This window comes from Panthera onca, chromosome B3 (assembly GCF_046562875.1).
Source record: "Panthera onca isolate mPanOnc1 chromosome B3, mPanOnc1 haplotype 2, whole genome shotgun sequence".
Classification (NCBI taxonomy): domain Eukaryota; kingdom Metazoa; phylum Chordata; class Mammalia; order Carnivora; family Felidae; genus Panthera; species Panthera onca.
The window spans coordinates 23,699,699-23,725,359 of NC_138344.1; the positions used below are offsets into that span (position 1 = coordinate 23,699,699).

Consider the following 25,661-nt stretch of genomic DNA (forward strand, 5'->3'; position numbering starts at 1 on the left):
ACTAGAGGAGATTTCATATTTGAGATAGGTTGTTACTTAAAATAAAGGCGACTTTATACCCTAAAATGTCATTGACACTATTGAGCACAAATTATATCCAACTGTATCACTTAGTGATATACTGTTAAGTGTTTAAAAGAGTGGACAGTCTCTTCCAGTTAGATAATTAAGGGATGCTCACATATGTAGGTAAAGATTGAGTTGGTTATGCAACAGTGAAGTCACTTTTAAAAGGAAGAGGAAGGAGGTTTTTAGGTTTTACTGCTAACTTTTCAACTAGGTAATGAATCAGTCCTTATTGATTGTAGGAGTTAGCTTATAAAATACTAGTTAAATATTGATATTAACTCCTTAATAACTTAAGACTGGTAGATTGGGGGTGCCTGGGTGGCTCAGTCAGTTAAGCGTTTGACTTCGGCTTAGGTCATGATCTCACGGTTCTTGAGTTCAAGCCCCACATCGGGCTCTGTGCTGACAGCTCAGAGCCTGGAGCCTGCTTCAAATTCTGTGTTTCCCTCTCTCTCTGGCCCTTCCCCTCTTGAGCTCTGTCTCTCTGTCTCTCTGTCTCTCAAAAATAAATAAACATTAAAAAAATTAAAAAAAAATACTGGTAGATTGGTTGTGCCTTCTCATTTGATTTTACCAACAGAGGTTGTATGCATGTCACCATTTCCATCTTTGATTTTTTTAAATTTTTTTAAAGATTTTATTTTTATGTATGTCTGTGCCCAATATGGGGCTCCAAATCATGACCCTGAGATCAAGAGCAGTCCTATCTATGCTTTACCTAGTAAGCCAGCCAGGTGCCCCCCTGTTTCCATCTTTTAAATCATGGCCTTTAAACCAGTAGCCTCCCAAGGAAAAGGGACCCTCAAAATTACTGCAGTTAATGTCATCAAATTTATATTGTCTCTCCCAGGGTAGTGTTTAGTATTAATGGACACTATCAGGTAGGGAACATAAAGTAGCCAGGTCTTACTTGGTTTAGGAGATGTACAATACAGATGTGATACTTAAGAGATTGTGAATGTTACAAAGAAACATCTTGGTTACAGAACCCCAGGCAAAGTACTTTATCTGGGTCTCTGGAGGCAAGCCATTCTGTTAAGATAAAATTTATTGTGATATAGTTGATAGGTAACTTTTGTTCTAAGAGTTTTGTGGGTGGTATGCAAAGAGCTTTGTTTTCTTTGCACTTGACTCTGGACCAAATTTTGAATAATTTGTGGTACTTTCTCTGTTTTGGAGGAAAACTTTGCTATTTGGGTAGATCTGCTGACATGGATGGCTCTTAGATTTTGACATGAGTGATTGTGCACCATATACAAAGAAAACCTGTTCTCTAATATCTCCTTAAGTAATGATGATGGCGTCTTTTGCAAGTTAGAGGTGAGTGAAAAGAACTCTAGATTCTGCAAGATGTTTTCTTCTAATGGATATTTTGATTTGGTTATAATCTACTCTGCCTAGAACTTCTTGAATTATTTGATAACCTTGATCGTGGAACATAAATTGAAAAAATACTTAGCATAGATATATAATTGCATGTTAAGTGTAAAATATGGATCTTTTGCTATGGATTGCTAGATCTAAGCTTCTACCAAGAGTTCCAATGGAACACATAATACCATAAAAGTTTTCAAACTTCCATGGCAGTAAATACTTGACCCTTAGGATTTTTCGATTGTGCTTTCAAATTAATTGTATGTTATATCTAAAACACAATTGGGCAGTGACTTCTTGATTTCCTGGTCACATTTATTAACAGTAACTTCATAAATATGTATGCATTGCATATCAATATAAGTTTTCATTGTGGTTTAAATTACAGTTTCAAATAGAGTTCTGGGATTTAATAGTTCTGCTTTCTTAAATCTTTGTTTTTAAGTTATTTGTAGTATTCTGTGTTTATGCTATGATAGGTAAACTGGACTTAGTATAACTGTATAAAAAGTAATGTTGCTTCCTCCTTCCTTTGTAAACTCATTGCTCTTTAATCATGTCAAATTTTAGAAGTTCTGTACATTTTTGTCAGCTTCATTAATATATAATTGATCAAGAATATCGTGTAATTTTAAGATATACTACATGATGGTTTGCTGTACGTTTACGTTGTGAAAAGATTACTACAATAAGATAAGTTATACATCCATCACTTTATATAGCTACCATTTCTTTTTTGTGTTTGTGTGGTGAGATCATTTAAGATCTACTCTTGGAAAATTTCAAATATTATAATACTTTGTTAACAATGGTCCCCATGTTGTACATTAGATCCCTAGAATTTACCCATCTTATAATTAAAAGTCTATACCTTTGGGGCGCCTGGGTGGCTCAGTCGGTTAAGTGTCCGACTTCGGCTCAGGTCATGATCTCATGTTCCATGAGTTCGAGCCCCGCGTCGGGCTCTGTGCTGACCGCTCAGAGCCTGGAGCCTGTTTCAGATTCTGTATCTCCCTCTCTCTCTGACCCTGCCCCGTTCATGCTCTGTCTCTCTCTGTCTCAAAAATAAATAAACGTTAAAAATAAATAAATAAATAAAAGTCTATACCTTTGATCAATATCTTCCCATTCTTTATACCCATAGGCCCCTGGCAACCACCATTATATTCTGTTTCTAAGAGTTTAACTTTCTCAGGTTTCACATATAGATGATATCAGAAGTCTTGTAATTTTTGTAAACCTGTTTTATTTTTTGTAGGTCTTAACTTATAGTAGAATAATATAAGTAATTTATGGAATTATGTGATAATAGTAATGCTTGCGTAGAATTTTCATAATCTGATTTTAAAGATTAGGAAAAACACTGTTGTTCTTTTTGCAAATAAAACTTAATGATTTTATCTATTAGATCATATAAAGTTTTAAAATACATGTTACCCAGTTGATAACACATTGCCAGATTGTTACTTCTCTTTGCATTTCAGTCCCATTGGGACTGGCTATTCATTTAATAAATCTCAATATTTGAATTATATTAAATAAGTAAAGCAAGTCATGTTATCATGGGTTTTTGTATTGCAGTTTTTTCAGTCTTATGAAGTGCCCTTTTGTCCACATAGTTGATGACTCTGAAAGGAGGAGAGAATTTAACCACTCAATTTTCTGACATGTCACTGTGGATCCTACCCAGTAGTTTCTCAAGGATGCTTAAAACCGTATTAGCTGCATTTAGGACAAACGTAAACCACTACAGGTAAACTAATCTTTTAAAGAAAAGTAATAGTGCATTACAGAGGCCTTGGCTAGGTTCATGATGACACAGGACCTTGTCTGAACATAATGATTTTAAAATTTGAGCTTAAATGACACTCTGAAATCTAGTCAATGTGCCTCAGTAGACTTTACAGAGAACATTATTTTCAATAGAAAATTTTGGCTTACTGTGCAAACTTTGAATACTTAGAAATGGCAGGTGTAGCAGTATACTTTGCCAGTTCCTTAGACATCCTTTTTTTAAAATGTTTATACATATTCTGAGCTCATTATTTTTTCCCTTTTTTTAAAACATATATGCTGTTGAAAGCAAAAAAGGAAGCTCATCCTTAGATCCCAGAAGGTACATGCATATGCTGAGTGGAAGCAAGGACATGTAAAGGGAGACTACTACTTCTTGGATCACACAATGGATGACAGAGATGTTTAAGTGATGATGTCCAGGAAAATGGGGAACTAATATTTATGGAAAATATATTATGAAATACAGTGAGTACGGTAAGTGTCTTCAAATGGACACCATTGGTGTTTGAGGACAATTTTTTAGTTTTTCTTTAGTTGTCTGCAATGATCAATGGGTATAGAGCCTATCACACAGTAGATGTTTAAGAAATGTCAGAATTACTATTTTTTTTTAATTTTAGGGTGCAAGTTTTTAGATTCATTATAGTTCCTTCCATATAGTGTAATGTCTGTGATTATAATCTACGCCTATCTAATATGTATCTCCATAGCTTACCAGTGAAGTAGTTAGTTTTTCCTAAATAGGAGCCAGTCAAAACTATTTGCTGTGTCTTGGGTCTTGTTTTAGTGAAGCTAGGTACCTTGTCATAAAGTTTACCTTTCAGTCATTTTTGGTTAAAAAAAAAAAAGGAAATTAAAAAAAATTCTGTTTGATTTTACAGGGATAAGAAGATCTCTTTCTTAGTGAGATGATGAAGGGCCAATAAGAGAAATATTTGAAATCCATTTCCAAGGATATGTTTGTTCTATATGTGAATGTTGATTTACAGCTTCAGGTGTTAATGCAGCAAGTCCATCTCTGCCAAATGTGAGTAGGCTGTACAGGCTGTATAGGACAGCTACAGTATACTTCATTCAACTTCTCAAATGATAGATGAAGAGACCTCAAGGGACTTTTTCCTTATACTAAAAGGCATGTGGCATTTTGGCCCTGGTATCCTCTGGTGACAGGAATGTAGACTGAAAGAAACAGTTCCACTAGTTTGTTCTGCATTCCGTTTCACCTCAGTTTGTCTCTGGAATCCATGTTGCTAACATCATGTATTTGTTGTTGTTTATAATTGTCAAGTTAGCTAACATACAGTGTATACAGTATAGTCTTGGCTTCAGGAGTAGATTCTTGTGATTCATCACTTACATACAACACCCAGTGCTCATTCTAACAAGTGCCCTCCTCAGTGCCCATTACCCATTTTCCCCAGCTTCCCAAGCCCCCATCCTCATCAACCCTCAGTTTGTCCTCTGTGTTTAAGAGTCTCTTATGATTTGCTTTTTGCCTATAATTAGGAAGCTCTAATGTGGAATAGAAATGGTTAGTAGAAGACTTGACTGGGTTAATTTTCTTTGGTGAGCAAGATTAATCTTAAAAAGTAGATGAGGCAGCCAAGACTCAAGAAAAAGCCTCTTAGATCAACCAGATGTTTGACTTTGAATTATTTTTGGTAGATTTACATCTGGTGACGATAATACAATGAGCTAGAGGGATTAGATATCTGTACATCTGAATTCATTGGGCTATCTGTTCCCATGTTACATAAAATTTATTTGTACTGCTATTTACAGAATTTTTCCCCCTTTTTAAATTTTTATTTTAATTCCAGTTAGTTAACATATAGGATAATATTAGATTCTGGTATACAATGTTGTGATACAGCATTTCCATACATCACTAAGGGCTCACAAATGCAGTCCTGAATTCTCCTCAGCTGTTTAACCTATACTCCCACCCGCCTCCCCTGTGCTGTGATAGCAGAAATAAAGTTAAAAAGTACAGTTCTTGATATTAGTAATTTTATTGTCTATTAGGAAACCTATATCAGGAAAAGCAGTGTCTGCTCTATTCTTTCCATGATATAATTTTGATTATATTACCATACCAATTTGGTTTGTTGTATCCAAGATCTTAGAGCTCCTTCAGAATCATCAGTGCCGTGTAGACTTTTTACTGGAGTTTGTGTTTCATCAGTTTGATCTGTCTTAATTTTATTTGACCATTTACATTGATTCTCACTTGACTCGAATATTTTGAGTTAATATTTTGAGACCCAATGTGGTCTAGGTCCTTAAAATATTTGAATATTTCAGTTTTCAGTTTGGATGATATGCTTGTAGAAGTGGATCATAAGCTATTTAGTTCTAAGACAGCAAAGATCTTGATATAATTCTGGCACATTCTTGGAGTTTTATTGTCTTTAATTTTTCCCCATATTTTCACCTTAATTCTGTGTCAGTTGAATTATATTGCTATTATTTAACTTACATTGTTACATAAAGTTGATCATCATTCTCCTAAGCTAAAAGATATTGCATTATTAGAGATGTACTGTCTGAAGGTATTAATCCTTTTACAGAGTTGTAGTAGTTGTTGGGAAAGACCTTGACTGGATTTATGATGAGTTATGTTTACTGAGTATGATGAAGTGAAACTCAGTGTGAGTACTCTGAAGTCCAGCCTAAGTGTCAACCCATATACTTAGGACATAAATATTCTGAAAATAAGTTCTTGCACTGTAAATTTTGCAAGATATTTTGAGCAATATTGTGCATATTAGGGAGAATGGAACTGTAGGTTTTTCCAGTGAACTAAAGAGAGGTGGATTCTAAATTCCACTACTGCAGTTTCCTTTTGTAGAGTTATCTTCTGTGTTTGTAGCATTTGTATATCTCACCTTTGTCTTTTTCATTATGAGTTTCAAGTGATGAATTTAAGAGTAAAAACTTGGTAGCTACTATGCTTTTTTCTTTATATTACATACTACTATAATCATTTAGTTCCAGCCTCATACCTGTTTCCTGAGAGCATGTCCCTAAGCTATGAGGCAGCTCCAAGTACAACATGAATAAGAAATTGCTAGTTTGTTGTTGAGATACTGATTTGGTCTAAAATAAGACTTGTGTTTTCAGCAGAATGCTAAAGATACATTGAGATGAATTACTTTATTTTTGTGTGTGTGCACACTTTATTTTCTTAATTTATTTTTTAATTTACATCCAAGTTAGCATATAGTGCAACAGTGATTTCAAGAGTAGATTACTTAATGCCCCTTACCCATTTAACCCATCCCTCCTCTCAGAATCCCTCCAGCAACCCTCTGTTTGTTCTTTAAGAGTCTCTTATGTTTTGTCCTCTTCCCTGTATTTATATAATTTCTGATTCCCTTCCCATCTGTTTTGTATCTTAAATTCATCATATGAGTGAAGTCATGTGACATTTGTCTTTCTCTGACTAATTTCCCTTAGCGTGATACCCTCTAGTTCCATCCACATAGTTGCAAATGGCAAGATTTCATTCTTTTTGATAGCTGAGTAATACTCCATTGTGTGTATATGTGTGTGTACACACACACACACACACACACACCTTTATCCATTCATCTGTTGATGGACATTTGGGCTCTTTCCATACTTGGCTGTTGTTAGTAGCACTGCTATAAACATTGGGGTGTATGTGACCCTTCGAAACAGCACATCTGTATCCCTTGGATAAACATCTATAGTGCATTTGCTGGGTTGTAGGGTAGTTATGTTTTTAATTTTTTGAGGCACCTTCATACTGTTTTCCAGAGTGGCTGCACCAATTTGCATTCCCACCAACAGTGCAAAAGAGATCCTCCTTTTCCCCATCCTCACCAACATCTGTTGTTGCCTGAGCTGTTGAAGTTAGCTATTTTGACAGGTGTAAGGTGGTATCTCATTGTGGTTTTGATTTGTATTTCCCTGATGATGAGTGATGTGGAGCATTTTTTCATGTGTCGGTTGGCCATCTGGATGTTTTCTTTGGAGAAGTGTCTATTCATGTCTTTTGCCCATTTCTTCACTGGATTATTTGTTTTTTGGGTGTTGAGTTTCATAAGTTCTTTATAGATTTTGGATACTAACCCTCTATCTAATATGTCATTTGCAAATGTCTTCTCCTATTCCATCGGTTGCTTTCAGTTTTGCTAATTGTTTCCAGATGGATTACTTTAGTTGTCTTAATAAATTAATGACCTTTCTGTATCTTGGCAAGACATAGATGGGGATTTAGAAGTTTTGACTCTTTGTGATTTAAGGGGATGAAATTGACATTTTGCAGTTGTTGATACTGAGCCCTAGAGATGATATGCTAATAAGTACCATGCATTTTTTTTACCTGAATTTTTGAATCAGGTCTTTAGTCTTACATTTTTCTTTAATATTTATCTTTACTTGTATAAGTAATGGACTTTTTGTTACCGTGATTGTTATTGTGATTGGTATTCTATGATTAGGTCCTTGTGATTTGCTGATAGTAGTAAGGGAGTTGAGTAGTAATTAAACAGGTAATTTAGGAAAAACCTTTATAAAGATGTGCCATTGATAGTTGACTATATCAAGATATTATCCTTAGTCACTTAATTTGTTAAGGGGTGTGTGTGTGTGTGTGTGTGTGTGTGTGTGTGTGTGTATGTGCGTGTGTGTGTGTGTGTGGTCTGTGTATAGATAATGTGGGTGTTGATACTGTGAGAAGTGATAGTTTATAGTGAAAAGCTGTTGGGGTTCAGAAAAATTACAATTTTTTTAAGAAGAATGGTGAACAAGTCTTTTCTAAGGTCTTTCCTAAGGTCTTTCCTTTATCAAGTCCCTGTTTCCCTGCCATAAATTTTAGTATGTTTATAAACCTCATACTTTTTTGACTTAATGTTCCTGATCCTGTCCAGTAGGGATATGCTGGATGGATTGAGAGAAATAAGTTACCCTTTCTAGTAACTGAATTTGATTAAAAGCATACATTTGAATGAGGAAGGAAGGGAATACTCATTGGAGTCTGTTGAGGAGTAGTGTTGACTAAGGGTCATTTGATTTTGGATGTTTGGTACAACCTATGGTAGTCAGTTATTACTGGGAGAAAGCAAGCAGTGCTAGTTGCTGGCTCAGCCCTTTCCAAATAGCCCCATTCTCGTGGTGCTGTTTCTTTATAGGTGATTGAAAGAAAATCCCCTATAATAGGAATCCCTAGAAGATGATCAGGATTTATTTTTGTTTTGGAGGGGGTAAGTTGGCTTTATGGTCAGACTCCTTGTTTCTTGAATCTGATGATAGTGTTCATTCCTACAAAGGGATTCTGAGGTGAAGTCTAGCTGATTTATGTATGGTTGGAACACTTTGGTGAGAGTAATAGAAGGAATGAATTAGCAATAGATGGTGAGAGCATTGGTGGAAGAAAGGAAGATAAGAAGGAAAAATACATGGTTTCAGTGATTGTAACATGTCCTTAGTGTTGTATAAGTGTGAAGGATACCTGTAAATTGAAAACAGTGTTTGGATTCTTTCAGTTGCTGGCAAGAGGAAAGCTGCCCTCCTTGAATATTGGACCAGTGGGGGTTGGTTAGGAATCAGAATTACTAACATTTACCTGCTACTTTGTCATTAACAGCAGTGTATGGGTTTCAGCCAGCTTTGCCATGTTAGATTCTCTGTGTCTTTTCTTGAGATGAATAGGCAGTATTGTGTCTTATGTTGAAATTACTGTGATTAGCAAGATGTGCTGATCAAATATGTTCATTATGCAGTTATTGGAATAGGTAGAGTTGTATATTTCTAGACGGTCTAGATTAAATCAGACTTTCTCCAACTTCAGTACACATGAGAATCACCTGGAGGGCCTGTACAGTTTGTGTAAGAGTTTCTGGTTCAGCAGTAGGTCAAGGTCTGAGAAGTTGACATATGCTGATAAGAAACAACTGAGTTTTATTCAGACAACAAATTGGCAGTATACATTTAAATTATGTACTTAATTTGAGGAAGTAAATTTCTTTTTGATAATGAATCAAGTACAAAAATATTCACCAAGTTCACATTGGATAAAAATGACCAATAAACAAAAATTTACAGAGAGCCATTAATGTTTAAAAAAACATTTTAGAAGTAGATGTGATCTCTGAATAGTGTGTTGATTTTCTGGACCTCATAACTTCTGCCTAATACTTTTACTTTTGTGGGAAGATTTATCTGGTTTATGTTCTGTTGGTCACAGAACTGCATAACTTGAATTATTTGCATTATAGGCTTATGTTTGTGTTTGTGTGTTTAGACTTTATTTTTAAGTAATCTCTACACAGCAAAGAACTCAACCTTACAACCCTGCAATCAAGAGTTGTACACTCTACCAACTGAGCCAGCTAGGTGCCCTAGTTTGGTTTTATTTTAAGCATCCACTTCTGTATCATTTTAAGTAGGCCAGAAACTGCCACTACCCGTGAACTTCTGGGTGTTGAGTTTGGGGTTGAGTCTGTTTTCTGGGGAAATTTCAGTATAATATATTTTATTATAGCTTATCTGTGAATACTTTGGCAGCTGTATTTGGTTATTGATATCTGCTTTTTATAATGGTGCTTATTTATGGGAATAGTGTTAATAACGGACTGTCTGTGTTTACTTATAAACATCGAAAAGTAGCCAGGGATTTATCCAAGCTTGAAAATGCTGAAGAATATAGTTATAGGTCAAATCAGAGTCATTCCCCCATGATATAGCAAATAAAGAACTGAGAATTGGAACGAGGCGACTTTTTTTCCTGTGGCTTGGAGTGAAGAAGAAATTACATGAGATATTTTAAAATTGTGACATGATTTCTGAAAATTAGTTAATGCAGTGAAATTGGTTTTCTTATTTTTGAATAAGAATATTTGGGGAATTTTTCTTAATTACATCTTGTATAAGGTATAACCTTCTCTAGTGAGATTGTCTGGACAATGGTTTTGTATTTGAAATAGATGGAGTGTTTTTTTCAACTGAGTGAATGATGGCCCTTTGTGATGGCAAAGTAATAGAAATATTTCATCCCTCAAAGATTGCTGAAGTCACAGTGAAGAAACAATGCATAAAAACCCCGGTTTAACTAATAATATTTTTCTTTGTCTAAGATTATAGCATGATTCATAAACATGGTTATAAGAAGGCATAGTAGACTTAATTTTCTCATATTCTTCCCTTATAGGGAGAGCAAAGCATATTAATGCTTCGCTAGAAAGTCTTGGTGTCCTTACTGTTGTATCTCCCAAGACCTGGCATAATAATTGGCATCTGGTAGAAGTTTGGATAGTTAGTAATTTTTGTTATATTGGTATATTGTTATCATAGTTATGTGTTGAATTAATGCATAAATGAACAAAAGACACAAGAAATTTTCCTTTTATGTATAGGCAAAGTGTGGCTTCAGTTTAAAGCTCAAATTTCTCATGTTTTATAATGGTTTGAGTCACAAAACACTGGCATTTTTTGTACTACTTTGCTGAGGGTACACAATTATTTATTTTTTTTATTAAATTTTTTTTAATGTTTATTTTTGAGAGAGACAGAGACAGAACGTGAGTGGGTTAGGGGCAGAGAGAGAGGGAGACACAGAATCTGAAGCAGGCTCCAGGCTCTGAGCTGTCAGCACAGAGCCCGACGGGGGACTCGAACTCATGAGCTGCGAGATCATGACCTGAGCCAAAGTCGGGCACTCAACCGACTGAGCCACCCAGGTGCCCCCACAAAATTATCTTAAACTCAACTTGATTACTCTGTTAATTAGAGAGTGCCAAATTTTTTGGGGGGGCGTGGAGGAAAGAGAAAATGTATTCCTTAAGGTTATCTACTTTTTTATTGGGTACTTAACACCTGTTTCAGTATAGCACACAGGAGAATAAATCTTCTATGTTTAAATTTTTCAAAAAGGACATTTTCAGTTGAACTTACATTTGTGCAAATTTCTTAGAAATCAAGAGAACATTGTTGAGGAGTATATGACCGTTTACTTGTCAGTATGTAACAGTACTTGGCCAGATAAAAATGTGAAAATGTATCATTATTTTGGTTGGCAAAATTTATTGGCTCTTTATTCTCTTGGTTTTAGTAATGTACACAAACATCTCCTACAACCCTGTAAAAGAAAAGACTTGGAACAATTGTATTCAAAATGACAAAACATGTACAGATAATTCAAAGAAGAAAATACTGGCAAGTAAGCATGTGAAATGTCTCCGAATCATTCATAAACACCCTTTAAAAATCTTATGATCATTTGAATCAATTTTACATAGATGTAAAAAGGTGATGCCAACTAGGTGAGAAAGTGGGTGTCATTCGTGGACATAAATGGAACCCAAGAAACATGGACAAGGATTTCATTCAGAAACTTAGAAAATTTATTGGACAATAGACAACTGTTCAAGCTCCATTAGATAGCGGTTCTGAAGCTACCTTTCTAGATGACTTTTGTTGTTGTAATTGTCGTATTTTAACTGTATTAAAGCTTCTAACTGATCCCCTTACTTCTAGCTTCAGATTCTCTGTTTCATCTGTCTGCCAGAGCAGTATTTGGGAAAGATATGACAAACCAAGTCACATTTCTTCAAAAATCTGCATTTGGCATGTTTTTAAGAGTATTAGAGATAAGCAATAATCAGAGAAGAGGACAAAGATTATATAAACTGATAATAGAGGATCTTTTGCCACTGTCAAAACTGGAAATTTGCCACTTTAAGTCACTGAACATTTGGATTCCTAAATTTTGTGCCCTAAGACTCCCCTGATATGAATCTTATGAAATTTGTGCAGCAATAAACAATGTGATTATAATCCAAGATGATTTAGGATACTGTGCAAACGTTTTTGCCACTGACGTGAACAGGAGAGTATATCCTGAGAGCCTCTGCATTGATCAGACTGTAGTTTTCAAATTTTTCTGGAGTATCCTGAGCAATTATACTTATGGACTGCTATGAAGCCTAAACATCATGCTGATTCAAGGGGTCTTTGACCAGGACCTTCCTGTAGAGACACTCCCTAGATCTTGTACTGTATATTTGTTTCATGGTCCAACATGATTAGCACAGCATCTCTAATTCCAAATTACTCCCCAGAATGCAAATGTATGAAGTTATCTATTGAATTGAAAATAGTTTCAAGTGAATGGAACTTGTAGTGTTGGTTTGGAATGGACAATCTCAAGTAAATATAAGACAGCATTCTAGGAATATATGGAACGAAAGGGAAGGACAACACATCCCAACTTGAGCTAGAAGCTTCACCAACTACAAAATCACAGAGAAAATAGAGATATATACTGTCCTGAAATTCATCTTGCTTTTCAGATATTTATATTTCATTGGCAATCTTTGGATTTGGTAAAAATCTAAGTATTTTTTTTTTGGTGTGGATTACCAATTTACCATAAAAATATTTACTAGTAAGAGCCTTGTATACGTGACTTTAATACATACATGATAAACACAAATATTTTCTTTTTTTTCTTCACCTCACACACCATTTTAGGAATGTAAACTTATTGACTAATTATTGGACATATATAGCTTAAAAATAAATGCTTAAGAAAATTGTGATTGGGTAATGGTATTGAAATCAATATAAAATACTCAGTGAAGGATGAATATATATGAACTGTTCTTTGGATGTTAGTGAAAAGAATGAAATTCAACATGTAATAGTTTATTGTATTTTATTCTTTCTTTGCTTTATATTTCTTGCACTCTGATGCTCAAGCACAGAGACTACAATTATAAACAAATCTATTGTTTTTAAAAATGATTGCTGTGATAATAGAGCTGGTTTCCTAGGTAAGTTTTTAAAAGCATGTTTGGTAAAACTGCCTTCTGGAAAAGATTTTAGAAAGGAATGAGGCCATTTTGTAAAGATACACACAATTCTATATTCATTGTTTGAATGTTTATGGATAAGGGGAGAGGAAATGGACATGAGGAATGTTTAATATATTAATCAGGAAAAAAGTAAGGCACTAGTTATTAATGTTTATTTTGAGAGTATACTGTATGAAATAACTAAATATAATTGCATTGTGACTTTAAGGTATTGCGATTGTTTGCTAACATTTAGAAGAAATATTTTTAATACATGATTATAAAAATAGAACTGTTAGAATACCTTTGAATGATACACATTTAGAATCATTTCATTGAATGATTTTTGAGAGGCTTTTGGTGCGGGGCAAGGATTGTTCTGTATGCAGCTGTTACACAAGAAATTTTATTAAGGCTGTTCTGTGTGGTTGTAGATGTTATTCTGTAAATATTTGTTAATATCTTTATGGTATGTTAATGTTTCTATGGTATGAGATTTAATTCCCATGATGGAATTACTGCATAAGAGTCCAGCTTCTATGCATGTTTAGGATTTGATGGGCTTTTTTATTGCTATGTATATAATGGAAAAAGTACTGTGTTAAACCATCCTATTAATCATGGAGATGACTGATATTTGGGGCATTTTAAATGTTAGAATATAATTTTGGTTGTTGAGAGGAGTTTCTAGACTGCCTTATTTGTAGTAGGCAAATAAAAGCAGAATTTAGAAGGTAGAGAATAGGGAATTTTGGAGGGCTATACGTGTATGCATATGTGCAGAAACAGTTCTTGAACAGCCTAGAGGCTTTACTCGATGCTCAGAAGTTGGGAATCGACATATATTTTATTAATCCTGTGATGTTAAATAGGTGTAGTTTGTTGTTGTTTTTTTCCAATAGAATTGTTAAATTGCCTCAACATTAATTCCTTTTCAGTAATATTGTTATACTTTTTGTTAAAGTGTTATATACAATGTAATGTTCTTTACCATCTAATTCTCTACCTACATAGACATCACTGTAAATACATATCAACTTACATGGATAGACATTTTTGTTTGACAAAAATGATACTATATCTAGCCTCTGTGTTCATTGGATTATTAGGCTCAAATTGTAGGGTGGAATAAATGTGCAGTGTCTAGTATAATATCTCACATTGTTTTTTATAGAAGATTCATCATAGTGGAAATGTCATTTTAACTGTGGCTCTGCCTTTGTTTATGGTTTTTAGATATGTTTGTATGCAAATAGGAAATACAGTTACTAGAAAAATCCTCTACATGTGGTTAAACATAATAGGTTAGAAAAGTTTTTATTTGCCAGTGTAATTTGACTTTTAATAACTGAATTGTTCTTGCTTTAAAATACTACATAAAATAGTATAGGTGATTTACAAGTTTTTGTTAGAGATGTTTGTAATGGTCTGTCAAATCTATGTTCTTAAAAGGATGGCCTGATCAAAGAAAAGTTTTATATAATGTGTATATAATTAGACACAGTTATTATGTTTTCTTAAAGCCGAGGAGTAATTATATCAGCATGTTTTGTAAATATGTAGAATGAAAAATTTTCATAACAGCTGTCAGATTATGTCTGAGTAAATAATTGAGCAGCTGAAGTTCAGGATATTTTGTTAGATTGTTCTGTGTGTAAAACAGGATAAAATAATTTTTACTTTAAACTTTTAATCCTTAATTTTACAGGGGTTGCATTCATATACATATGTATATATACCCACAGGTGTATTGTATATGTATATATAAGACAACTGTTTATTAAAAATTATACAATAGGAACACCTTTTGGCCAAATAATTATCACTCGGCTTTAATCTGTTCTTTGTGTTGTTTGATGGTGGATAATACAGGGTGTTGTTCATGAGCTTTAGTTGCCGGAGGATACCGTTAAATGACTAGTTAAGTTATAGACCGACGTTAGTTTTTGTTTTAGAATATCTGCATAGGATTTGCTGATTGCGTATATTTTTTGGATATCAATTTGAGAGACAATGTGAAAAAACACTTTACTTTGACAAATTGAATTACTACACCATGTCTATTTGGGATGTATTTGGTGATAGGGATTATATTATTTTGTTTTGCGTATAGGAGGTAAGTGTCATTTTATAAATCATTTTTAGATATATAATTTCTGTCAGTAATTTTGGAAATATATTTTTATTGAAATATTAAAGGTAGAATCATTGATTATAGATGTAGTAGAGCATCTTCAAGCATTAGGTTTTATTTTGATGTTTTTTCTTTCTGTATTCTTTATTTCAGTTCTTTATTTAAGTTTATTTAAATTCCAGTTCGTTAACATACAGTGTAATATTAGTTTCAGGTGCACAATTTAGGATTCAGCTATTCCATACAACACCCAGTGCTCATCACACATGCACTCCTTTAATTCCCATCACCTATTTAACTCCTCCCCCACCCACCTCCCCTCTGGTAACCCTCAGCTTGTTCTGTATTGTTAGGAGTCTGTTTCTTGGTTTGCCTCTCTCTCTGTGGCTTTGATATTTTTTAGTTAGACATTCATTGCTAAAGTACAGAAATTATTGCCATTCATATTTTAAATATGAAATGAGTAATTTCTTATACTGAACTTTTTTTTATGCTTGTAGACATGAAATAGTAAAATAAGTCTCTGCTGTTATGATTTATAGACTTCTGTGTATGTAGTTTTTGATAAAATATTTATTTCTAGATATACAGACATTGCTGATAAACATGTTTAAATATCAAACTTATAAAAATCAATATAATTAGTTTCTCTGCATGTTCAGTGGTTGTGAGAGAATGGATGGGGTGGTGGATGTTTTCCATTCTCATCAGTAATGTAAGATTCTTTGGCTTTGAATCTATTTTTTGGTTTATAGAGATAGTGAACATCATGTATGTTACAGTCATGCTGTTGGTAAACTATAAGTTTGACATATTTCAGAATTATTTTAAGAATTTCTTGTGGATGGCACTTTGTGGTTTGTTGTTAAACACTGGTATTTATAATAGTTATAGCATTTGACTTAGGAAGTATATAGAAATGTTGGTAAACAAAATGATAGAAGGTAGAAACCGTTTTCTTTTGAGGATGTTGTTCACCTTTGTGTAGGATTCCATGGAATGCTGGGATTATTAAAGACAATTTATTTGAAAATTGGGTTAAAAGCTTCTGAGCCTTATTTTTGTTATGTTTGTGTGTACACACACGTATATAGTCAGGAAAGAGGGTGGTTAAAAGTTCATTGCCTCACATACTTCATTTAGAAGAAAAATTAGACTTCAATAGTTAAATTGTGCCCATTTTATATAAAAATATTTCTACTTATTAAGGGACATGAGGTATATCTTATTTTCTCAGATGTACTGAGGTTCTTGATGAAATTCATTTTACTAAAGAAAATTTTTCAGAATCTAAATTACGCAGTTCTGTGTTCATTTGTTACACAGCAGTAAGACAACTTCGGAAATAATAGGCAAGTGAAACATTTGGTTTTAAGCATCTAATATTTCCAGATGTATTCATAGTGTTACAGTATAATTTTGTAAACATTTTCATTGTAAATGTGTTAGGACTATTGTCTTTTAAAGTTGTCATGGCAAGGAAATTGATCACTGATAAATAGGGTCTTGGAGCTATGCAATATTTATCATACACTCATTTTGTTGAGAGAAATAGAAAAGATTATGCATTTAACCCATTCTCATAGTAGAATAGTATGCCATTGTATAAGTATAAACTGTATATTAAAAAACATACACCATGTAAATTCATTTGATGTTACAAGGTGTATTGTAATGTATTTCATTTGGAGCTTCCCTAGTATATGTACCTTACATTATTCTTGTGTTAAGATATTTTTTAGAGCAGATCTAGATTGGTTCATAGCAAAATTGAGGGGAAGGTACAGAGATTTGCCATCTAGCTCCTGCCCCAGCACATGCGTAATCCCCATCATTATTCACACAGCACATGCATAATCAGTCCCATTATCATCATACCATACCAGAGTTACTTACCATTTGTTCCTGCTGATGAATTTACATCAATACCTCATAATTACCCAAAGTCCATAGTTTTTCATGGTTAACTGTTGGTATTGTACATTTCGTGGGTTTGGACAAATGTATTATGACATGTATCCATCATGGTATTATGCAGAATGTTTTCATTGTCCTAAAAATCCTCTGTGCTTCACCTATTCATATCTTCCCCATATTTATTTTTATTGTTAACATTGGAGATATAAATGACTTTGTTAAAGAGATTTTATACTACCTCTTGGAACTATACACAATTCTGTATGTGTTCCTTTGGTTGCATGACAATATTCAAGACAACTTTGTAAATAATAGATACAAGTTTTTAGTTTTTAACATCTAGTCTTTTCTAGATGTGTAGAGTCTCACAACGTATAATTTTGTAAATAATTCATTGTAAACTTTCATAGTTTCATTGTTATCAAGTGTTTTAATAGCAGTGCAATTGATAACAATTTTCTTGATAACAAGTTTCTTGAGCTATTGTCAATTTTGGTATCAGAAAGAGAAAGTTACTAAAAAGGTGTACTGTTACTCTTGCATTCTCTAAAAGAAAATTTTACATTTTAATCACTGTTTAGTCCTTGTATTATACATTAAAAAACCTAAGTCCTAATTTTATATTGTATTGCTATACAACTATTAAACTTACAGTTGTATTGCTGATTATGTATTTTAATCATAGCAAGTCTGTTTTATGAGAAATATTGTCCCTCTTTGAGCTCTTCAGTTTTGTATTTAACTGAACAGAATGAAAATATTCAAGACAACTTTGTAAATAACAAATACATCATTTAAAAATACCTAGTGTTTTTAGATGCATGGTATTTCACAAAGTATAAATTTGTAAATATTTCATTATTGTAAAATACCATAAGTTGTCTTTTGTGTAAGTGTTGGCAGTGTAATAAGTAATTAACAATTGTTCTCTTAGGGTTATATAACATTTTGGTGTTAAGTGGGTTTTTTGGGGAGAGGGATAGATATATCACCTTCCTTTTCTTCAGATTGTTAGGTTTTTATGTATAAGAAAATAATAGATTTTATACTTAAACAAAATATCCCAGGATGATTTTTACCTTTAGAAAGAGGAAAGAATACATGAGAAGGAAACTGTCTTTTTTAAATCACAGATATATTTGTGGAAGATATTCTTACTGTTGTTACTTTGCTATGCTATATAAATCTACTTTTTGTAAATTTATATGTGTATACATGCATATACATACATGTTATAAATGTTAATACATATGTGCACATGTACATTTAGTTTTAGGAGTATAAATATGATAGTACTCTCATTAGCTTATTGCTTTGCATTTTATTTTTGGAATACTATGGAAATATTCAAATCTAAACTTAAATAGTTCCATAATCCTGCTTCATGTTATATCTAAATGTATGTATTTAAAAATATTTTTTAATGTTTATTTTTGAGAGAGAGAGCATGAGTGAGGGAGGGGCGGAGAGAGAGGGACACACAGATCTGAAGCAGGCTCTAGGCTCTGAGCTGTCATCAGCACAGACCCTAACTCGGGGCTTGAACCCATTAACTGTGAGATCATGACCTGAGCCGAAGTCAGACGCTCAACTGACTGAGCCACTAAGGTGCCCCTAAGTGTGTTATTTTTAATATAAAATGATTAACTCCATATGTGTTTGTTTTCTAATCTGTTACCATATATAGACATCTGAATGAAAATAAAACTTCTGTGCTTATGAATATTTATTTTATTCTAAGACCTTTTTAAAAATTTCCAGTGTTTGCTTATATTTGTATGTTATGTGATAATCAGAAACAAAAGTCAAAAATGTTCAACTCAGTAGCCAATAATAAATTATGAACATTTTTGGAAGAAAATTGACCTATAAATTAAGGTATAAATCAGTATTTTTTTTGAATAGCAGTTTGGCCATAATAATTGAAATTCAAGTGTGTAAACATTTAAAATGGTGTTACTTGCTGCTGGGAATTTATTCCACATCTCAAATTTACACTGAAGTATGTTATACATTGAGTATAAATAATAGTTGAGCATCTGAAATATACCTCAACAAAAGATCATAATGGTTGTAGCTTATTCATCATATGAATATAATTTAGACACTGGAACATGGTCTGATACAAAAGGGTGTTTTGTGTGGATATTTAAAATTATGCCAGTTTTTGAACAAACATCAACTAATAGTGTGTTTACAGAGGTTTGAGCATATGCCTTGTTCTAATTGGAAATGTCAATCATTACTGTTCCTGAGGAATGTAATTATTCTGACATGATTATAGAGTTAAGTAATGCTGACTGATCAGTGTTATAATGAATATTTTAGCATTATTAAAAATTTTGTACATGTGTACATTAAGTAGTAAAATACTGTCTTATTTGTATATTGCTACTTGACAATCTGAAATTAACATATTAATTGTTAGAAAGGTGTCTGGAAGAATGGATGGCAAAATTTTAACATTACTGTACAGAGAGATGGGAATGGAAGACTGCTTCTACTTCCTGCATTTTGAATTTTAAAGGTATTTCAAAAGGAACATCTAAACAGCAAAAAGGGGATTTTAAAGATACATCCAATTTATGCCTGCCTTTCATCCTTGCCTATCAATATCTGGCGAGTATTGGGCTATTGTATCCAGTTTTGTATTCCCAGTGGCCATTATGAATTGTTTGTGAGTGATCATGAAGAGCATGTGGTTTAGAGACTCTAATGCAGCAGAGAGTTTTACACACTGAAACAGCATTGTGGGACTCCAGAAATGAACATGGGAGAGGATAGGATTTCAGGTAGGTGCTAAACAATTATATTTGGGTTTACAAACACATGAATGATTAAAATAAATCATTGAAACTTTCTATAAAGGATAAATTTTCATAAATTTACATATTTGTGGTTACTGATTAGATCATGTTGTTTGAGGAAGAGTATTGGAATAGGTTGAAAGTTAATCTTAATTAATGGTAGTAATTAGAGAATGGATTTTTCCTAGTTTTTACAGTAGTTGAGTCAATTTCAAGTAGGTCTTTATGGTTTCTTATATGATTCAGAACTGGCATGAAAAACATTTCAGTACATTTGTGTTATTTCTGTGTAGTAATATCAGCTGTTTATCTCCATTCACTGTTCCTGATTATTCTAAAATCATCCTAATTTGTGTGTCCTGGTGTCTTATTTGTATCTAATTGGCTATATTGTATAATTACTTCTCAGATGAGCACAATGAAAGGAAGAGATTTACAGATAATCTGAGGACAGCTGACATTCCTATGGTCTTTCTTAATTCATAAGTCTTAACTGGGAACTACAGGTAAGAAGGTTCTGGATCAAGAAGTTCTGTTTTAGAACAAGGCTTTGGCTAGACTGAGGAAAATATCACTGGTGCAGACTTTGGAATATCCAGCCATGCCTGAGAATTAGTGAGTAAGTTAATTCTATAAAAAAAGATAACTTTACCAAAGTAAAGGTGTGGAGTATATGTAGAATGTAGGAGATTATTTATGTCTTCTTTCAATTGCTTTTATTTCTAACCAAACATTATGATCTAATTAATGTTATAAAGAAAATTATTGTTCATTAATTGGAAATTTTGAAATAAAGAATTTTTGCAAGTATTTTTATAGTGTGATAAAGGCAGAAGTTCATGGAAACTGGTAAAAAACAAACAAACAAGGGGAACCCTCTTGCACTGTTGGTGGGATTACAAACTGGTGGAGCCACTGTGGAAAACAGTATGAAAGTTCCTCAAAAAGTTAAAAACATGATTTATCAATTGTAATCATGAGGTATTTACCCAAAGAATACAAAAATATTAAATCAGAGGGATCTGTGCACCCCATCCTTTATTACAGCATTATCTACAAATAGCCAAATTATGGAAACACCCCAAGTATCCATTCACTGATGAATGGATAAGGAACTCCGCCATAAAAAATGAGATCTTCCCACTTGCAGTGAACAAGGCCGATGGAGCTAGAGAGTATAATGCTAAGCAAAATAAGTCAGAGAAAAACAAATGATATATGATTTCATTCATATGTGGGATTTAAGAAACAAAACAAAATAGAGGCAAAGCAAGGTATAGAGAACAAATTTATGATTACCAGAGGCGAGGTGGTCGAGGGAGATGGGTGAAATAGGTGATGGGGATTAACGAGTACACATGTAATGAGAAACAGGTGATGTATGTAAGTGTTGCACACCTGAAACTAATATTTCACTAACTGGAATTTTAATAAAAACTTAAAGTATTTGGTAAAGTAATATCTGATGTTGGAATGTTGAATCAGCTATAGGGGATTCATTAATGAGGAATTCTTCCTAAGCATTAAAAGAAATTTGTAACAAAGTTCAAAATTAGCCTCCACTTATTTGCTGCTTTTTCTATTTTATAAGAAGTATGTGTGTCTTATCTTCCAATGTTTCTTCTTTTTTTCCTGTCAGGAGATAATTCTAAGAAAACACACTTTTGCCATCTTTGTTTGTAATTGCAAGAATCAGTACCATAAGACCTCTGTTGGCAATATTATTCATTTGAGTATTCGTCATCTCCCATCTCTGGTTTCGGGAATACTGCTTGGCAAAATGATTGTAAGGACAGATAAGTGTTTATTTTATTCAGGGAGGGGCACTTGATTAGGCAGGAGTTAATATTCTGCTTTGTTTAAGATTAATTAATTTTTGGTGGCAGCTAGCGGGTAATGAGATCTGTTTGGGGTACATGTTGCTGAGTAATAAAGAATCCTGACACGCAGTGGCATAAAACATCTATTGTGCCATTTCATGAATTCTGTGGGTGAAGATTTCTGACAATGGAAGAATATGGGATCAGCTGGGAAGATACGGTGTTTAATATTAATTCAAACGCTTAGAGGCTGGAGTCATCTGGACACTTCTTCACACATATGTCTGGCACTTGTTTTGGGAAGACTTGGAAGGCTGGGTTTAGCTAAATTAGAGCACCTTCACACAATCAGTTTAACAGAGGAAGCATCATCAAAATGAATGTTCAGAGAGAACCTTCTGAAAGTGGCATGTGGTCTTTATGATCCAACTTCAGAAGTCATGTAGTATCACTTCTGCCACATTTTGTTAACTAACATTTTTATATGACCAGCCCAAATTCTAGTAGATAGTCTGTCTCATGTTGGGCGTGTGCCAAGGTTACTGTTCACCTAGAGTTACATGTAGGACCAGATGAAAGAAGATATTGTAATTGAGAACTATAGCTGTATAATTTTAGTAGTTGATGTTTTTAAATAATTTTGGGATCCATTAACAACAGTTCTCTCAAATCATATATCTGTCTTTATGATCTTAGTAAATTGATTTTCAGAATTTCACTTTTCATGTACTCTGCATTTCTTGCAGATATGTTTCAACAAATATCTTACTCATTGCCTGGCATAGAATTAAGTTTTATTGAATTGTAACTTTGGTAATAAATTAGGCAAAAGACAAGAAGTTCAAGAAAGAAAACAAAGTACATGATTTTGGGCATTAAGTGAGTTTGAGGAGGGCAAAACAGAGAAGAGCCCAGGTACACTAAGCTGACGTTGAGATGTATAACCTTAGAAGTACTAAACTAATGAACTATAAAAAGAGTGAGAGGGAGCAGTTGTTAATGAAACCATTAATATTATAGCAAATAGTGAATCCCATCTCCTGATGGACCAGGAGTTCTGTGGTTCTCTTATTTCCTTTATTTCCCACTAGAAAGTTAATTCATGTGATACACGGCCAAGAGTAAATGCTGTCAAATTCTTTAAACATTCTTTTTCAGAGAGCCTTATTGCCTACCTGCAGTAATCCTCAGAATGACCTATTCTGTTAATCCCAGAATAACCTTAAAAGATAAAGGCTTTTATGATAAAATGTTTTTTTTTCCTTAGGATAAAACATTGCTAAATAGACAACTAAACTAAATAGACAACTTCAACTTGGGTGAAGTACCTACTTAAGAATTTTTGTAACCAGCTGGAATAATGGGTTAAGATCTAAATCTTATTAAATTGCATTGTAGCCTCTGTCTTTTATATAATTACCTTTTTTTTTTTCTTACCAAAGGGACTAAGGTCCTTTTGTTATTTTCATTGGATTTTTTTTTTTTTTGCACTGTTGTCATGTTTATTGTAGACAAGGGCATATAGATTAAATAGTTTGTGTATGAATGAGCAATCTAGAGATAAAGGCATCCAAATACATAAAAGAGGCACAGACAGCATGAGAATGTTGGGATCAGTCCATTTACAAAGGTGTAAGAAGAAGGAATAACAAGATACCAACATCTGGCTTTTTAAAAACTGAGGTATAGTTGACCTCATTAGCTTCAGGTCTGTAAATAGTGAATAGTGATAGTGACTTGATAATTCTATGCATTAAGCAGTGCTCACCACAATAAATGTAGTTGCCATCTCTAGCCTTCTTACTAGAAAATTTCAAAAGTTATTCCGATGCATCTGTTATTTCTTCATAATAAAATGGCTGTTGCATTTCATTGTATATAATTTTATTAGATCCTACTGATAATTGCATAATGTATGCTTCCTAACTTTACGCATTTCCTAATGTGTCCTCTCAGGTGATGACCAAATAGGAAACTGATGTTGTTGCTTCTGACACCATCTTCAAATCCAAAAACGGTCTTTATAATGTATGGAGACTCCTCCTTTCATGTGTTGGAGTAAGACACTCCTCCAGAAAAACTGGACTGAGAAAGCCCTTGTTTGAAAGTTACCTAAAGATTATCATTGGAGGGAATTGTAACCAGGCATGTTGACTGTTTTCATTATTGACATTGCACTAAATCTCGGGAGCTTGAATGATGGAGATGCTATTACACAGAGAAGCTCAGGATGATATGATTGCAAGGCTTCTTTTCAATGTTCCCATAAATATTAAGTGCACATATTTATAATTTTCACTTTTAACAGGGTAAATTTAAAATTGATGCAGAAAAATAAATTACCTTTTTTCCAGATTTGAAAGGACACAAAGTTGTAAAGGGTAGTATTTTTACTTTTTAAATGCTTTTTCCTCCCTCCTAATTCTACTCCCCAACATTATCTGCTGTTAAGGAGTTTTGTGCATATCCTTTTGGGGTGTATCAATAAACAAATTGATAATGCCAGTAGTCATTTGGGCCCATACATTAGCTACAAATTTTCTCTTCAGTGAACATGCTTATATGTAATCTATTTTTTAACTTCTCCAGCTAAGTTGTTGAAATAGTCCTACTACTTCCACTTCATTGGAATTAAGTATTTCCAAAATTTATGTTTTGAGTTAAAAGTAGAGATTTCCCAGAATTGTGTAAATTATCCTCATCAATATTGTCTCCCAGTGTTTGTTTATGAGACTTATTTTTTCTAAAACAGTACAAACATTGGATGTCAATGTTTTAATCTTTGATAGTATGATTACTACAAAGAAATTGTTTTTCTTCAGTTATTGTTCATTTCAGTCATCTTCATATGTCCTTAAACTGTACTAGTCATTTGTTATTCTGTGTTTTGTGTTATTTTGTTTTTTGTTTTTTTTCATTTCCCTTGGAATACTAGTGTCTTTGTTACTGGCTTTTAAAAGATCTTTTATGACTAACGATTTTAACCATTTACCATGCTTTGCAAATGAAATACCATGTTTTTTCACCATTTTACTGTGATATTTTACTTTTTGGTGTACAGAAGTTGTATATTGAAATATAACAATATTGTGTTTCATGCCTTTTGAGTTTTGTGTTTTTATTTAAAACATGACTGCATTACTATCATTTTTTGTATTTTCTTTTGTTGTTAATTATTTTGTCATTTTTCCCCATCAATCGTTACTGTGGCTTTAAAGCATTACTTACTCAAATAATTAACTTAAGCAGTTACCAATTATTTTAATTTCTACCATAGTAATTTAGAAATTCCCAAATAATATCAGCTGCATTTCTATTTTCTTGCCTTACCTTCTGTTGATACTTTAAAATTACTGATGATTTTTAGTCTATTCCATTGAGTTCTATGTCATTTCTCTTCTTTTTTTCAGAATATTCCCTGTCTATAGTCACATTTTTTTCTCTCAATTGATGCTTAAAATTATTTTGCAAGTTGGAAAAAATGCAGTTTTAATTTCATTTGCACCAAATTTAATAGATTAATTAGGAGAGAATAGATCTTTTTAAAATTGAGTCTTCCTCTCCAACTGCAAGGTATGTCTTTCTATTTTTAATCAACTTGTTATGTTGGGAAAATGCTAGATTATATTTTTTCATTCATTCCCAGTCATTTCATAGTTTTATTAATGTGATGGGGATTGTGAACCTACTTTATTTTCTTATTAATATAAAAGCCTTTTTTTTTAATTTACTTTTCTAATGGTATTTAATTGAAATACCAAAATTCTGGTTTTCTTTCTTATTTCGTGGTTCTTAATAGAATATATGGAAGCAGAAAAGGGCCCTTGGTTACTTGATCATGAATACTAATCCTATTAGTTTAAGGTTTGTTTACTTAGGGGTCATTTTAGGAAACTTGCTTTCTTTTTTTTGAGCATTTTTC

At 33.1% G+C, this 25,661-nt stretch overlaps 1 long non-coding RNA gene and 3 other non-coding genes across 4 annotated transcripts in view; all 4 read left to right on the plus strand.

Annotated features, from left to right (window-relative positions):
* The first annotated feature begins 3,248 nt into the window (after positions 1 to 3,248).
* Positions 3,249 to 3,321, plus strand: LOC132670659 (small nucleolar RNA SNORD107). Its single transcript, XR_009606877.1, has one exon. It is a non-coding gene; the product is annotated as a small nucleolar RNA SNORD107 (small nucleolar RNA).
* A 952-nt stretch (positions 3,322 to 4,273) lies between these two features.
* The window catches only part of LOC132668823 (uncharacterized), a 40,118-nt gene continuing 18,730 nt past the window's right edge, over positions 4,274 to 25,661 (plus strand). The window contains exons 1-6 of the long non-coding RNA XR_013556393.2: positions 4,274 to 11,425; positions 11,743 to 19,904; positions 20,329 to 20,425; positions 21,559 to 21,705; positions 23,696 to 23,884; positions 25,150 to 25,312. This is a non-coding gene — a long non-coding RNA (uncharacterized LOC132668823). The remainder of the gene's footprint in view (positions 11,426 to 11,742; positions 19,905 to 20,328; positions 20,426 to 21,558; positions 21,706 to 23,695; positions 23,885 to 25,149; positions 25,313 to 25,661) is intronic.
* LOC132670651 (small nucleolar RNA SNORD64) lies at positions 5,843 to 5,909 on the plus strand. The gene has a single exon (XR_009606871.1). It is a non-coding gene; the product is annotated as a small nucleolar RNA SNORD64 (small nucleolar RNA).
* On the plus strand, positions 8,480 to 8,550 carry LOC132670657 (small nucleolar RNA SNORD108). Its single transcript, XR_009606876.2, has one exon. It is a non-coding gene; the product is annotated as a small nucleolar RNA SNORD108 (small nucleolar RNA).